The sequence below is a fragment of the Vulpes vulpes genome, chromosome 6 (genome assembly GCF_048418805.1).
Source record: "Vulpes vulpes isolate BD-2025 chromosome 6, VulVul3, whole genome shotgun sequence".
In the NCBI taxonomy this organism is placed as follows: domain Eukaryota; kingdom Metazoa; phylum Chordata; class Mammalia; order Carnivora; family Canidae; genus Vulpes; species Vulpes vulpes.
The window spans coordinates 47279973-47296139 of record NC_132785.1 but is presented as its reverse complement, the minus strand read 5'-3'; positions in this window follow the sequence as shown (position 1 = coordinate 47296139).

Below are 16167 nucleotides of genomic sequence, written 5' to 3'. Positions count from 1 at the left end.
ATGATGAATACTGAGTATGTTATATGTTTGAATATATACAAACCAATTACTTATAATTGTCTGAAATTGAAGATTAGAAACAAAAATATATGTTCAGAACAAATAATTTGTTTAGTAACAGTACTCCAGACTTAGGTAAATATTGAAAGTTTCAATTTCTTAATATAAAATTTATTAAGATCTGTTCACTATTAAAAGATTGAGAAATGGCTTTTTTTAAAGACAAGGAAAAATGTTTTATATTTCAGAATTTAAGCTTTACCAGGTCAAGAATTGTTACCCATTTTATTTAATAATCTTTCCCAAACATGTCTCATGTAGTGAGAATTCAGTAAACATTTGCTGAACAAATGAATGAGCATACGTAACAGGACTGAATTATTGCCAGGGCGAAGCAGAAATTTTGCTTCATTATTATATTAATACAGGCCCAGTTATTATATGTCTAATTTTTATAGATATATAATGAAAATATATGCACATAGAATATATATTTATTTTAAATTAACATTTAATATTTATTTTAAAGTTGAATGTAATTTAAAGGTGAGTTCATCAAGGCAGATTTTCTCGGTAGAAAACACAGTACAAGCAAAGGCTAAGGAATAAATATACCTGATCAGCTCTATAATTCAAAGCCTTGTGGGTCCTCATAAGTGCCCAGAATTTAGATGCTGGGCAGTAGGGTGGGAACTGCACTGAAAGTTTAACTAAGATAAAGACATGACCAGATCTACACTTCACATAGATGAGGCTGATGGCCATGTCAGAGATGGGTTCAAAGGAGGCCAGAGGACAAGTGGAAGGCCTACTTTATGAAAGTTTCTGCAAAGGACAAGAGAAAGAGGTGGGATTGAGAAATATTTGGAAGGCGGTCCATCAGACTTAGTGATCAATAGTAGGATCAAGGTGAAGGACAGGAAGGGATCAAGATGTCTGGGCAATCCCTGGATGGCTTGTAGGACCACACAATGAGATAGGGAAATATAAGAAGAGGTTGGGGGTGAGGATGTGGTAATGAGTTCCAAGTTTTAAACTTGATGCTTAGAGGATATTCAATTGGAAATGTTTTGAGCAGTTAGATAAATGTAAAGTTTGCTTTAGAAATTTATAAATATCGACAAAAATTTCCAGGTACATATGTACACACACACACATTCTTATTCAGAGCTACACATAACTATTTATGTGACGATGCAGTTTATCTTTCAGAGCTATATATAGATGAATTTATCAGTAAATATTGTTTTTATAAGCTTATATGAGAATGGAGTGCATGTTCATATATTGAATATATACATATGAAATAGAAATAACTATCTGCAACTTTATGTAGATATTTCATAAATATAACATATACATCTTGATATTCTAAAAGGTTACAGTAGGTGTCAGTATATTCTAGACTGTTAACTCTGAAAAGTCACCATGGTAAAAAGAAATTGGTACATCATTATTCAAAATGTTTAAGTTCAATATTCTGAAAAACTCTTAGATTAAATAATATAAAAGATGAGAAGTTCATACAAAAATTTGGAAGGAACGAAGAGAGAACCTCAGTTGGATAACACAAGAATGCTAACCAGGAGCTAAAGCTTCTAAGGTCATACAGCAAGGCTTCACCTAGGACACACTGACTCCAGGATTCTATAGCCTCCACTTGGGGTAAGTCTGGGAAGCAAGTTTTGGTTGCCATGTTGTGCAAATTATTTTTAAAAGCAAGCAATTTTCAAAAATATTTTTCTTTGATGAGCACATTTTCTGTATCAGGAGTCAAAATTTACTATCAAATTCCAAGGGAAAACAGGGAGGAAACCTCTTATGAACCTAGAAACAGAGTCATCTTGCTTCAAAAACTTCTTTTTGAGTTTTCTATTTCCTTCTCAGCAAAATGAGACAAGGAAGATTGTGTTATGTCTCCCCCTTGCGGCTATAACATGTACCATTAGGCATAGAGCACTAAAATTCCTACTGGAAATATTTATTTTCACTGATTTAACCTAAAATTTGTTGTCCAAATCATTCCCTTTCATCAGAACCCTCACTTGCATCTTCTATACCCTTCCCCACACTCTTAATAATTATTAATGATCTCAACTAGCTGTAGCTTTTCCAATGTTCAGTGGGCTAAGATTTATACTTTAAGTAGAGTGCAATTTGGAATATAAAGTTTAAAAGATTATCTTAAGTAACTCCTCTACAAGTTTTTTGTTTGTTTGTTTGTTTGTTTCCATTCTCCTCCTCCCCCAAAAGATGTCTCTTTTTTTTGGGAAATTTAAGAATTAACTAGCTGAGTTTTGGAATATTTGAAACTTTCACCTTCTCAGAAGCTGAATCTCTGGCTTACATGAAATGTCTACATCAGTAGCTATGTACATGACTTAAAAAGTTTTATTTTTTTTAAGATTTTATTTATTTATTCATGAGAGACACAGAGAGAGGGCAGAGACATAGAGGGAGAAGCGGTGTCCCCACGGGGAGCCCGATGTGGAACTCCATCCCAGGACCCTGAGATCATGACCTAGCCAAAGGCAGATGTTCAACCACTAAGTCACCCAAGTGCTCCGACTAAAAAAGTTTTAAATTCTCAATTATTTTAGCACTGACCAACTACTGTGCAAATCAGGTGCCCCTCAATCCTTGTCATCCCTTATCAGCCTCATCTCACTGCCAGGGTAGTGATGGAAACAACATGGGGTCAGGCATCGTGTGGCAGATCCATCATAAAGGCTGTAGTCATGTGTCTGCCATGCCCAATGATCAATATACTAAGTAGAAACAAATGTAGCATGAAAATGAAATATTTCTTTCAGAAAGACATCAGACTTGAGATGCAGATTGTTCATGGTACCTGAGAATATGCAGGTTATATTGCTTAGGATCATGCATAGAATCTTCTGAGATCAGCAAAGGACAAGATATCTGTAGTTAATGTAGTAAGAGTGATATACTTTAGGTTGTGACAGTGGGGAGGTCAGGGGTAGGCAAGGCAACAATCAACAAAAGTTTGTATTTTAAAAAAGAAAATAAGTTATTGTTTTACCATATAACACAAAGGCTATACAGCTTGGAGAGAAATTCTTTCTGAAAGGCAGCTGTGAATCTCTAGGAGGGAAGAAAGATGCTGAGATTTTCATGCTTCTCGGGATGAGCCAAGCATTAGAACTATATTGAAAAACGTATCTGAGAAGGGAGACCCTCTACCCACTTAGACTCCCCATTTAAAATCTTCGTTAGATTGGAGATATGCCAGGAAGTGGGTTAGTGCCAGTCCAAAGACAATGATTGGAGCACAAAAATGATCATACCATAGAGGAAACAATGTCAATCTTAAAAGATTTCTTCTGTAGTTTGGAAACATAAATAAGGGCCATTATTAAAATATTTTTATATATTATTATTGTATTAATAATAAATTTTAAAATAGATCCCAAACTCCTCTAGGACAATGGTTTCATGGGACAGACCTCCTTGAGACCAAAGCTGTTATGAAAGTTATTTTAAAAAGTTGTTTTTCATTTCATTTTTTTCATCCCAAAGATAATTAAGACTTCATATAAATAAGTAAATTCATGGACATGAATTATGGACAAAGAGGAAGTGAAAGTAGTCTCTGTGTAGAGTGAAGATCTGATATGGATTGGGGCTCCTGGCTTGTGATTGTAGCTGGCAGGACTTTCACAGGCTGACAAGGCCGTTTTGTGGCAGCGACATCAAAAATCCTCTGCAGAAGCGTTCAGCTTCTGTGGACATCGCAGGGCCTGACACTAGGGGGCAGACAGGTCTACGTTTATGGTTGAACCTTCCAGAAACAAGATTGAGGCTTCAAATAATTGCAGACCTGATGAAAGAAGAAAAAAAAAATCTGAAAAATGAACCAAAAACTTTGGCAACCCTTTAAATCAAAAAATAAAGAGACAAAGGAAAACTGGTCTTTGTATTTTTGCTCAATTCAGTAAAAACTCTGACAACTAAGCGGATGTATATGTATGCCTATGAATAAAACACACCAGTGAAATAGTGCTTAGGGAAGAAGATCCCAGTACAGGATGAGCGAGATGAAAGACCCAGGCAGCAGGGCACTACGCCACACAAGACAGCCCTATTGCTGAAACCAATGTGGCTGGAGGACAGTGTTGCAGGGGTGAGTATCCACATGAGTTTAGAGAGGTGAGCAAGGTCATTCTTGCAAGATCTTGTAGTCCTAGAGATGTCCGGGTATTCCCCTCTTTGGCTGTACAGATACCTTTGTAAATGGTACCACGTTTCTTGGGGAAAGGATAGGGTGACGGTGATACAGACAAGAAGCATCATCATGGCCCCTGTTGGAGTAAGAACAGATAGGGTAGCTTGATAAATGGAGTCCTGGTCTAGGCCAGCTCTCAATGGGTCCACGGATCACATAGTGCTAATATTCTCAGTCCCCAAATGTATAGCTGAAACGAACACATGTAGACTGGAAGAAAAAAATATAGGAAAACTTATACCTTGGAAATGTTAAAAATAAGAAAGCTAATATGACTTCCAGACAAGTATTGCCAGAAGTACACAGGGAAATGTCATGATGATAAAGAGTCATTTCATCAGAAGTACATGAAACTATAAATGTATATGCCCAATAATGGAGCTCCAGAATACATGAAGCAAAAATTGACAAGACGAAAAGGAGAATAGAGAGTATGTAATCAAAATTCAAGACTTAACACCCCCCCCCTTCAAAATTGGTAGAACCAGACAAAAAGTTGGAAAATTTATTGAAGATTTTAACAATGTTACTCATCTTGCCTTATACTCACAACGGCAGAACATTTGATCTTTCCCAGAGAACAAAAATGTTAGCCAAGATAGACCATGTGCTGGTCCATTAAATAAAGTTTAAAGCATTTCAAAAGATTACAGGGTATGTTCTCTGACCGTAATACAACTAAGTTAAAATTAGTGACAACAATGTATGTTTTTAAAAACCCAAATACTTGGAATCCACTGGTCAAAGAAGAAATCTCAGGAAATTGGAGAACATTTCAAACTGCATAATGATAAAAAGATAATATATCAAAATTTGAGGGATGCTGCTAACATAGCACTAAATGGGTGATGCTTATATTAGAAAAGGACAGGGACACCTGAGTGGCTCAATGGTTGAGTGTCTGCCTTTGGCTCAGAGTGTGATCCTGGGGTCTTGGGATCGAGTTCCACATCGGGCTCCCTGCATGGAGCCTGCTTCACCCTCTGCCTGTGTCTCTGCCTCTCCCTCTGTGTTTCTCATAAATAAATAAAATCTTAAAAAAAAAAGAGAAAAGGACAGAAATTTAAAATCAACGATTTCAATGCACCTTACAAAGCTAGAAACAAAACAGTATCTTTTTTAAAACATAGGCTCCATGCTTAACGTGGAGCCCAAATCAGAGCTTGAACTCATGACCCTGAGATTAAAACCTGACATCAAGAGTTGGACGCTTAACGAACTGAGCCACCCAGGTGCCCCCAAAATAGCACCCAAATCTAATGAATTAGAAATGAAATGGTAAAAATAAGAGTAGAAATCACTGTAAAAGGGAAAAGGCAACAATAGGGAAATTGAAACCAGAAGACAGTTCTTTGAAAAGATAAATGTAATTGAGAAATTGTACTATACAGGAAAAAAGACAAAACAAAAAATAAATATTATGATTGAAAGAGCATCTCACTTCAGATTCTATAATACTAAAAAGGTAGAAAAAGGGAATAATATGAATAACTTTGTGACAATAAGTTTAATACACTCAAATGAAAAATAAATTCTTCCAAACCCAATGCAAAATAAATAGAAAATTTTATTTAGGAGATTGAATTTGCTATCAATAACTTTCCCCAAAGAAAACCTCAAGTTCAGTTAGTTTCACTGGTGAATTCTATCAAACACTCACAGATGAAATCACAGCATTTTTAACTCATTTTATGAGTTTTTAACTTTTTAACTCATTTTATGAGGCTATCAGCGTGTAGATACCAGAACCTAAAAAAAGAAGATTTTACAAAAAAGAAAAATTGTAAGCCAGTATCTCTCAAGAACTTACAAGTGAAAATCCTTAACATAATATTAGCAAAATGAATCTACAATATAAAAAAAGGTATACTTGTGGAATGTGCATACTTTTATAGTACCTCAATCTAAGCACATATTATATATATAGTATTTTTGTTGAATATTTTATACTAAAAAAAGTATTCCTTTTTTTAAAAAAGATTGTATTTATTTATTCATGAGAGACACAGACGGGGGTGGGGGGTGGGGGGAGAGTCAGAGACACAGGCAGAGGGAGAAGCAGGCTCCATGCAGGGAGCCCGATGTGGGACTTGACCCCAGATTCCAGGACCATGACCTGAGCCGAAGGCAGGCGCCCAACTGCTGAGCCACCCAGGCATCCCAAAAAGTATTCCTTTTTATCTGAAATTCATTCTTAACTGGGAAGTCTGCATTTTTACTTAATACATCTGATAACCCTATGAGTTTGAGATGCCTGGAGACTTCCAAATGGTAACATTCTTTAGGCAGTTGGAATGTATGGGTTCACCATGCAGTTTCAACTATTTGTGACCTAGGAATTAATGTTCCTCAGGAGATGTAATTCTGAATATCCATGTAAGTTGAAGAGTACTCTTTGGTCCCCTCATAGCAACGGAGTGTCACCCTCTAGCTATCTTCCTACTGCCAACCACTTTGACCAAAACATAGTCCATATCCAGAAGCAAAGATTGTCATCATATCCTTCTTATCAAAGGAACTTCTGAGATCACAGGACCAAGTAAGAAAAGTGTACTGATTGATCTTGGAAAAGTTCCATAATGTACCCTAAAACAACATCTTAAAATTTAGGTGAAATATATAATTTAGGTGAGATGTATTAAGTAAAAATGCAGACTTCCCAGTTATGTCCTGACTACTGAACAAAACAGAATTTACTAGAATATAAAATAACATTTTCAAGGAAGAGTTATTTTTAAAAATCCAAATAATTGATGCATCTAAAGACAATTACAATTTAAGGTATCCCATTACTTGCTTATGGGATCATTAAAGTAATTAATGATTTTACCCTGATAATTGCTGAAAGCAGTAATCACAGCAAAGTTTTAAAATAGTAGGATTTTTTTAAAGAAAAAAAAGTGTACAAAGATCACATCTATATTTTTCTGGTTTACCAGGGTGGTTTGTGCATTTTTTCTGCCTTCATGGTGAAGGCAGGGCCAGAACCCTGTCTGGTTACTTCTGCATTCCCAGACCCAGCAGAGATGCTCTGAAGGACTTTGTGTGAATCTCATTTCCATTGCCTTTGGTCCCACGTGTCAATAATAGTGCTTTCAGCCTCTGCAAATTCTCTCCTGGTTATTTTTAAGTATTAGAGTATGCCTTGCACATGCCCACAAATAAGTTCTCTTCACTCCTATCCTGTGGCTCTGGCTATTTCTAGAACCTCATGCTCTTGCTGAGCCCTTGTGGCTATGTGAGATGAGAATGACCCCACCCCCCACCTCCCTTCACCCCTAATTCCTCAGTCTCCCTCCCCGGACTACTGCCTCTGACCTATCAGGAAGGCACCAGGCTGTCTGAAACTTCCTCTGTGCTCTGTAGAAGTGGGGAGACATGTTCTCTCTTTCTTTAGCATAATTCTTTGTCTTTATGCCAAAGCAACATGGTTGTACCCAATGACTTTCAGAGATTTTAGTAAAAAAACTCTCATGCTCTCTCCATCATGTTGATTTCCAGTGGATGCTGAACATTCCTGCTGAGAGGCAACAGTGACATCTGGTGGTAAAGGGAAATATTTCCAGGAACTACTATTTTTTTTTTCCCTTCAGAGTTTATAAAACTCTACAGTCAGGTCAAGATAACATTACCCAATAAGAACAGATCTCATTCCTGACTGGTAAAAATCATTTTATTTTTAAAGTATTGTATATTTTTACTGTCTAGTGTATAATATTCACTATTTCAGTAACTACAGGAGATTCTAACCAAAATGGGTGAGCAGCCTAAGGATCAGAAACATAACAGGGATGTCTACTCTCACCACTGCTATTCAACATAGTACTAGGAGTCCTAGCCTCAGCAAGCAGACAACAAAAATAAATAAAAGGCATTCAAATTGCAAAGAAGAAGTCAAACTTTCCCTCTTTGCAGATGACATGATACTATACATGGAAAACCCAAAAGACTCCACCCCAAGGTTGCTAGAACTCATACAGCAATTCAGCAATGTGGCAGGATACAAAATCAGTGCCCAGAAATCAATGGCATTTCTATACACTAACAATGAGACAGAAGAAAGAGAAATTAAGGAATCAGTTCCATTTACAATTGCACCCAATTGCATCTTATGCTTATAAGATACCTAGGAATAAACCTAACCAAAGAGGTAAAGAATCTATGCCCTAAAAACTACAGAACAATTCTGAAAGAAATTGAGGAAGACACAAAGAGATGGAAAAACTTTCCATGCTCATGGAATGGAAGAATTAATATTGTGAAAATGTCTGTGCTACCCAGGGCAATGTACATGTTCAATGCAATCCCTACCAAAATACCATGGACTTTCTTCAGAGAGCTGGAACAAATAATCTTAAGATTTGTGTGGAATCAGAAAAGACCCCGAATAGCCAGAGGAATATTGAGAAAGAAAACCAGAGCTGGGGGCATCACAGTGCCAGATTTCAAGTTGTACTACAAAGCTGTGATCATCAAGACAGTGTGGTACTGGCACAAAAACAGACACATAGATCAATGGAACAGAATAGAGAACCCAAAAATGGGCCCTCAACTCCATGGTCAACTAATATTTGACAAAGCAGGAAAGACCATCCCCTGGAAAAAGGACAGTCTCTTCAATAAATGGTGCTGGGAAAATTGGACAGCCACATGCAGAAGAATGAAACTGGACTATTTTCTTACACCATACACAAAGATAAACTTAAAATGGATGAAAGACCTAAATATGAGACAAAAACCCGTCAAAATCCTAGAGAACACAGGCAACACCCTTTTTGAACTTGGCCACAGCAACTTCTTGCAAGACACATCTATGAAGGCAAGGGAAACAAAAGCAGCAATGAACTTAAGATAAAAAGCTTCTTAAGATAAAAAGCTTCTGCATAGCAAAAGAAACAACAAAACTAAAAGACAAACTACAGATAAGATAAAAGACCATCTACAGAAAAGCTATTTGCAAATGACATATCAGATAAATGGTTAGTATCCAAGAACATATTAAACTCAACAGCAAAGAAACAATCCAATCATGAAATGGGCAAAAGACATGAACAGAAATTTCACCAAAGAAGACATAGACATGGCCAACAAGCACACGAGAAAATGCTCCGCATCACTGGCCATCAGGGAAATACCAATCAAAACCACAATGAGATCCCACCTCACACCAGTGAGATTGGGGAAAAGTAACAAGACAGGAAACAACAAATGTTGGAGAGGATGTGGAGAAAGGGGAAACTTCTTGCACTGTTGGTGGGAATGCGAACTGGTGCAGCCACTCTGGAAAACTGTGTGGAGGCTCCTCAAAGAGTTAAAAATAGAACTACCCTATGACCCAGCAATTGCACTGGTGGAGATTTACCTCAAAGATACAGATGCAGTGAAACGCCGGGACACCTGCACCCCGATGTTTCTAGCAGCAATGTCCACAATAGCCAAACTGTGGAAGGAGCCTTGGTGTCCATCGACAGATGAATGGATAAAGAAGCTGTGGTCTATGTATACAGTGAAATATTACTCAGCCATTAGAAACGACAAATACCCACCATTTGCTTCGACGTGGTTGGAACTGGAGGGTATTATGCTGAGTGAAGTAAGTCAGTAGAAGAAAGACAATCATTATGTGGTTTCACTCATATAGAAAATATAAAAAATAGTGAAAGGGATTATAGGGGAAAGGAGAGAAAATGAGTGGGAAAAATCAGAGAAGGTGATAAAACATGAGAGACTCCTAACTCTGGGAAATGAACAAGGGGTAGTGGAAAAGGAGGTGGGTGGGGGGATGAGGTGACTGGGTGATGGCCACTGAGGAGGGCACTAATGGGATGAACAGTGGGTGTTATACTATATGTTGGCAAATTGAACTCCAATAAAAAAATATACAAAAAAATGGGTGAGCAAGCCAAGGAATTGACTAGAGGATCCCACATTCTTAAGATTACATTGAAAAATATTAATTTACCAGATGTTTTGATACTATGTAGGAAAAATTTCCACTTCCAGTTCTACAAAGACACAAAACAAACAAATGAACAACAAATCTGTATCACACTCAACCATTGTGATTTAGAATCCTGCTTAGACATATGGACTCTTAGAGCTATGGAGTCTGCGTTCCAATCCCAATTGTGCCAATTAACAGCTATCACCTTAGCAAGTAAATTTCTCTGTGGCTCAGTTTTCTTATCTACAAAGTGAGGATAAAGATAATATTTACCTCATAGCATTGTCATGAGGATTAAATTAAATGAGCTAATATGTGCAAGTAATGGTCTCTAAAATATAGTAAGGACTCTATGAATGTTAAGTACCATTATCTTATTTAAATAGTGTTATTAAATGTTTCATATTAATCCTGACTATCTGGAGAACACGTAGGGGTGAAATAAAAGAAACAACTCAAGAAATGTTAAATATTTCATCAGAATCAGCATGAAATCAGACTGAATCAGCCAGGCAATCCTAAAATTTACCGACCTTTTTGCCAATGTAAAACTAGAAATTTTTTGCAGTTTTGAAGTTTCACAAATTATTTTCTTTTTACTGCCCAGTGGATATACTGAAAAGGATCAAGAAAAAAAATAAGAAGTCATTTTTTGCATAAAGATAGAGTTCTGTTTCTTTTAGAATTCCAAATGAATGGTTTTATTTTACAATTTTAGAGTAGCTTTATACTCTCAAGATGAGCAAGATATTAAATCTTATCTTAAATATAAGCAGATCCCCAAGACTAGCATATGGTAAATGGCATCATTTGAATCACGTTAATGGAAACTTTACCTAATATAGGAAACCACTACAGTAGTGTTTTGAGACTTGAAACAAGGCATGAATTAAGAATTAAGAATACTTTGTCCCCTACATGAAGAGGGAGAAAAAAAAATTCAGAACTATTACCATAATAACAGAAAGAGTTACCCAAGGTCAGTGCAAATTTAGACTATACATCTCTGTTGTTTTAAGACAGAGGTTCATTGGGGTGCCTGGTGGCATAGTTGGTAGGCTACTAACTTTTGGTTTTGGCTCAGGTCCTGATCTCAGGGTCATGAGATCACTCTGCCCTCAGTGCAGAGTCTGCTTGGGTTTCTCTCTCCCTCTGCCCCTCCCCCACGTGTCCCTCACTCTCAAAGGTAAGTAAATAAATCTTAAAACAAACAAACAAACAAACAAACAAACAGAGATTCACATATCGCGGGGACAGAACTATGTTGGGGGTATACAGACTCACAGGGAAACAGTGGTCCTTGTCAACGCTTTTTTTAAAATGAACAATTTAAGTAGTTTTTCTTTTCTTTTCTTTTCTTTTCTTTTCTTTTCTTTTCTTTTCTTTTCTTTTCTTTTCTTTTCTTTTCTTTCCTTCTTCTTCTTCTTCTTCTTCTTCTTCTTATTATTATTATTCTTTTTTGCCTTTCTAAGTTTTTATCAAACATATGCACAAATAAAATTTGAATTCCATGGCTCCATTTTATCTAACGGAATGATTCAGGTCATTTTCAGAATCACTTTGAAATATTAAACTGATGTAAAAGGGCAAACAGTGATGCTGTTTTATACTAAAGTGACTTTAAATCTGTTTCAAGTAAAAGAAAGAGAGATAGAGAAACAACCTATCAAAAAACACTTGTCCCATAAAAAAATTCAAACACCAAATTTTAATGTGCTCCAAGCACAAGCTTAAACAGCTGATTGACTGAGGTTAATCCAAATGTTCACAATATTTGCAGGAAAGCATCGAAGTGAGGTACTTGGTGTTTTACTATTTTTTGCTTAATGTATGAAATGATTCTGATCAATTTGTAAGGAATTTCATGGTGAAATATTGAAGTGCATGAGTTTGTTGTCTGGTTCTAATTAAAGTCGCTTTCAAATGGGAGAAACAAGCAGGTGTCTGCAGGCAGGGCCCATTAGTGATGGCAGCCCTACTTCCAAACATGCCAGCAGTCACTGCTTTGTTCATTGGAAATTTTTTTTGGGAAGGCGTATATTCAATGGCTAGTAAAAATAGAACAATTGGCAAAACTTTTTTAAAAGCAAGCAAAAATTATCCCAGATGGAATGCTCAGCTAAGCACAGGTTGTCAGTTCTCTGGCTCATTCTGACCAGCCCTGCAGATGCCAGGAGAGAGGTGAAAGATACAGCTCTATAAAATGCAGAATCAAAAGAGAGAGATAACTGAAATATTTCAAAAATTTTACATTATATATATATATATCTTTAAATATATATAATACATGACATGTACACACATACATAGAGTATTTTGTATATACATATATGTGTGTATATAAAAACATACAATATATAGAATATTATCTATATGTGTATATATTATACAACTAAATTACCATAACTTTGAAAACCTCAATGAAAAAGATAAATTTCTAGCAAAAAATGATTTTTTAATGGCACAGGGAGAAATCAAAACAGAAAATACAAATGGGCTAAAAACCATTTAAAATATTGTCATTGTAGTAATCAAAAGCACATGCCAAAAAGTTTGTATTCCACCAAGTGGGGATACAAGTGCATCCCACCAAGCTTTTATTCTTATTATTTTTTAATAGATTTATGTATTTATTTGACAGAGAGAGTGCAAGCAGAGGGTGGGGCAGAGGAAGAGAGAATCCCAAGCTGACTCTCTGCTGAGTATGGAGCCTGGCATGGGCCATCCTAGGATTCTGAGATTATGACCTGAACTGAAATCAAGAGTGGGCTGCCTAAATCACTAAACCACCCAGGCGCCCTTCCACCATGTTTTTAAAGAACAGATAATCTTCACGGCCTTCTACAAAAATAGAAATCGAGGATTCTTTTTAGTCTTTCATGTAGCCATCTTTGAATCTCTGCTAGTAATAACGATCAATAAGAAATCAATAATAATCAATAATAATAATAATCAATTCTCATACTGAAAGATTATCCCAACTTTCTCTACAACTAGTTGCTTAGAGTTTGACTCCTGCATCCATATCCAAGGCCGTAACACCAGCCTGGGTTTATGTGTCCTTTACTCAACCCACTGAACATGGAAGGTGTGAACCTTGTCAGAGCTGCTGATCCAACTAAAGCCAGCGGATGTATGGCTGCATCTGTCAGACTTTATTCTTGATAGAATACAGTTCTTGATCTGTAGATAGACATCCTGAGAAGTTTCTTAGCAGGAGGGTTTTATGAACCCTATTATTTCAGTAAATTCACGTTTTGTCCTACACCAGCTCAGTCTATCATCCATAACGTAAAGCAGTAAGAATCACCTTCCAACCTGGGAAGTGTGGGCTGAATTCTGGCTAATTCATCCAATGCAGACAATTTTCAAGTGGTCTTTTTTTATAAAGCACACACATCAGCTAAACCAACTTACAGCTGTAGCTTGCAAAAAATGCATGCTAAAGTATTGCCTGAACCAGGCGCTTTTCTTATTATAGAATTGTCCTTGGCCCTAATTCACCTAAATATGTAGTGTAAGACTGCTATTACTATCCGTTAAAATGCTTTTGAAGTTATAAACATTTACTCATTTATACCACATTCTTTTATATGATCAACTATAAAGGACACTAAGTTCATGATGTGAGGGAGAAACTAATGAATAAGACAGATGAGGTCCTTGCTTTTATGGGATTTGTGTGCTAATGGGAGAAGACAAATAAATAAGTAACGTAACACAGTTTCATTTAATAAATAAAATAAAGGGAAAAAAGCAGGGTAATGAGAGAATGACTTAATGGGCCTAGGGCAGGAGGTTAGATACAGTGATATGGGAAGACTTCCTGAAGGAGGTGGCATTTGAACCAAAATATGCTGAATACTGAGAGTTATGGGAATATCAGGCAAAAAAAATTCTAAACAGAATGATCAACAAACCTAAAAGGTCTACATTGGAAATGAGCTTACTGTGGTCTAGAAATATCAACAAGGCCAGAGGGCCTGGAAGTAGTGAATGAGGTAGATGATGGTCCAATCCCACATGGCCTTGCACGGGATCCTGGGAAAGATTGAGACACAAAGTAATACGCCTTGATGCCAGCTAATTTTAAGATAATTTGTTATTACTTATGAATTATTATAAGAAATGCTTCTTAGATTTCTTCCTAGGCTTACAAGAATCTTCTATAGTCCTTTTATGTGAGTCAGTTTCACTAAAGAGAGAGGAGAGAGGTCAGAGTGAAATAATTATCATGAGACTGGTGGACAAAATCCATCTCCCATAAAAAAAATCAATTAACAATTTCAGGTGAATGAACATGGTGTGTGTTTTGTGTGGTTTTGTTTTGTTTTGTTTTTAACAACAAAACAATCTTACAAATGTGATTTCCTATAGTAGACCATTTTAGTCTCAAGGACACATGTCAACCAAGTCCTGGAACTGTTAAGAACCCTTTCAAGATAACAGGAGAGCCCTTTGATCTCCTCAGCAAATAGATGGACACTCACTCACAAAGACCAAATAATAAGCAGAGATGTCACTTAAGTTTGTGGGTAATGAGTATGTATATAGATTAGCTACATTCTCCTATTATATATCTAGCAACAATTAATGCTGGTTGAATAGTTTGTCTTCTTTCCAATATTTGAAAATTTCTTACTAAACTCTGAAGGCAGGCATGTGGTTTCCAGCTTCAGCTACTTTTTCTGAACGAGCGAATGTAGGGTTCATGATTTACTCTTTCTACAGAAATTTGATTTTATTTTAGTTGTAGCAGAAACCCATTGGAGGTTTCTGAAGCAGGAGAGCAATATGATATAATTCATATTTTAAAAAGAACACAACGTCTGCTGTCTATGAAGTGGATGTTGGGAACTAAGAGTGAAAACAGAAACACTGATTAAGAGGTCATGGAAGCCTACTAGGTGTCAGAGGGGGCTCAGACACAGGTGGGTAGATTGGTGATCAGGGATCAGATTAGGTAAGCATTTTGGAGTTGGAGCCGATAAGATCTACTGGTACATTGGTGGGCACCAGGAAGAAGAGGTTGAAAGAGTAGAATCATGAGTTCAGGATTTGAGGTCTGACCAGTTGGGTGTTATGATAATGGGATGGAGAAGATTTTGCAGATGTGTAGCAGAATCAGAATTTCTGGTGGGTATCTGGAATGTAGAATGGTCCATGAGACATCATGTTGGAGATTATTAATACATAGTTCATTATATGCTTTTGGTAATGAGGGTCAATTTCCGGGCAGATGTGAATTAATTCTGTGGGATTGAATGGGATTTTCTAGGACAAGAGTGTGGATAGAGAAGAGATGACTGGAGTGAGGCCTGGCTCATTTCAGTGTTTGCAGGACAGAATGGCAGAAGGATCCAGCAAAGCTGCAAAAAAAGGAGAAACCAATGAGGGTGAAGGAATTCCAGGAAAGCACAATGTCCCAGGAAGCAAATGAATAAACTATAAAAAATGTATGAGCTTGAGAGATTGCCCCTGGACATGGGAGTCTGTGTGTACTAATCAGGACAGGCCCAATATGCTGCCAGAACAAATGGTCCACCAAATATTCATTTCCCACTCATGCTACATGTGCAGCTCGGGTTAGCTGGGGGCCCTGCTCATTGTAGTTGCTCAGGGACAGAGGCTGGTGGAAGTTTTTTTCTGACACGTGCTTCCAGGATTGGCAGGACAGGGGAAGGTGTGATCATGCATTGGCTCCTAAAGCTTTGTTTGAAAAGAACACAGGCTGCTTCCTTTCACATTTCGTTGGTCAAAGGAAGTCAGGGCCACAGTTAACTTCAAAAGAGGAAGGCAAGAGCAATGCTGCCATGTTCCCAGCAGATGAAAATCGGGTACCTGTAAACAGCCCTAGTGACGATAAGGCGGTGGATTGCAGATGATAAGTAGAAGTGGGATGTCAGTGGTGCTATTCACTGCTTGCCGACATTTAGAGACCAGAAAAGGTTTTAAAGAAGATTGTTCAATGTATTTG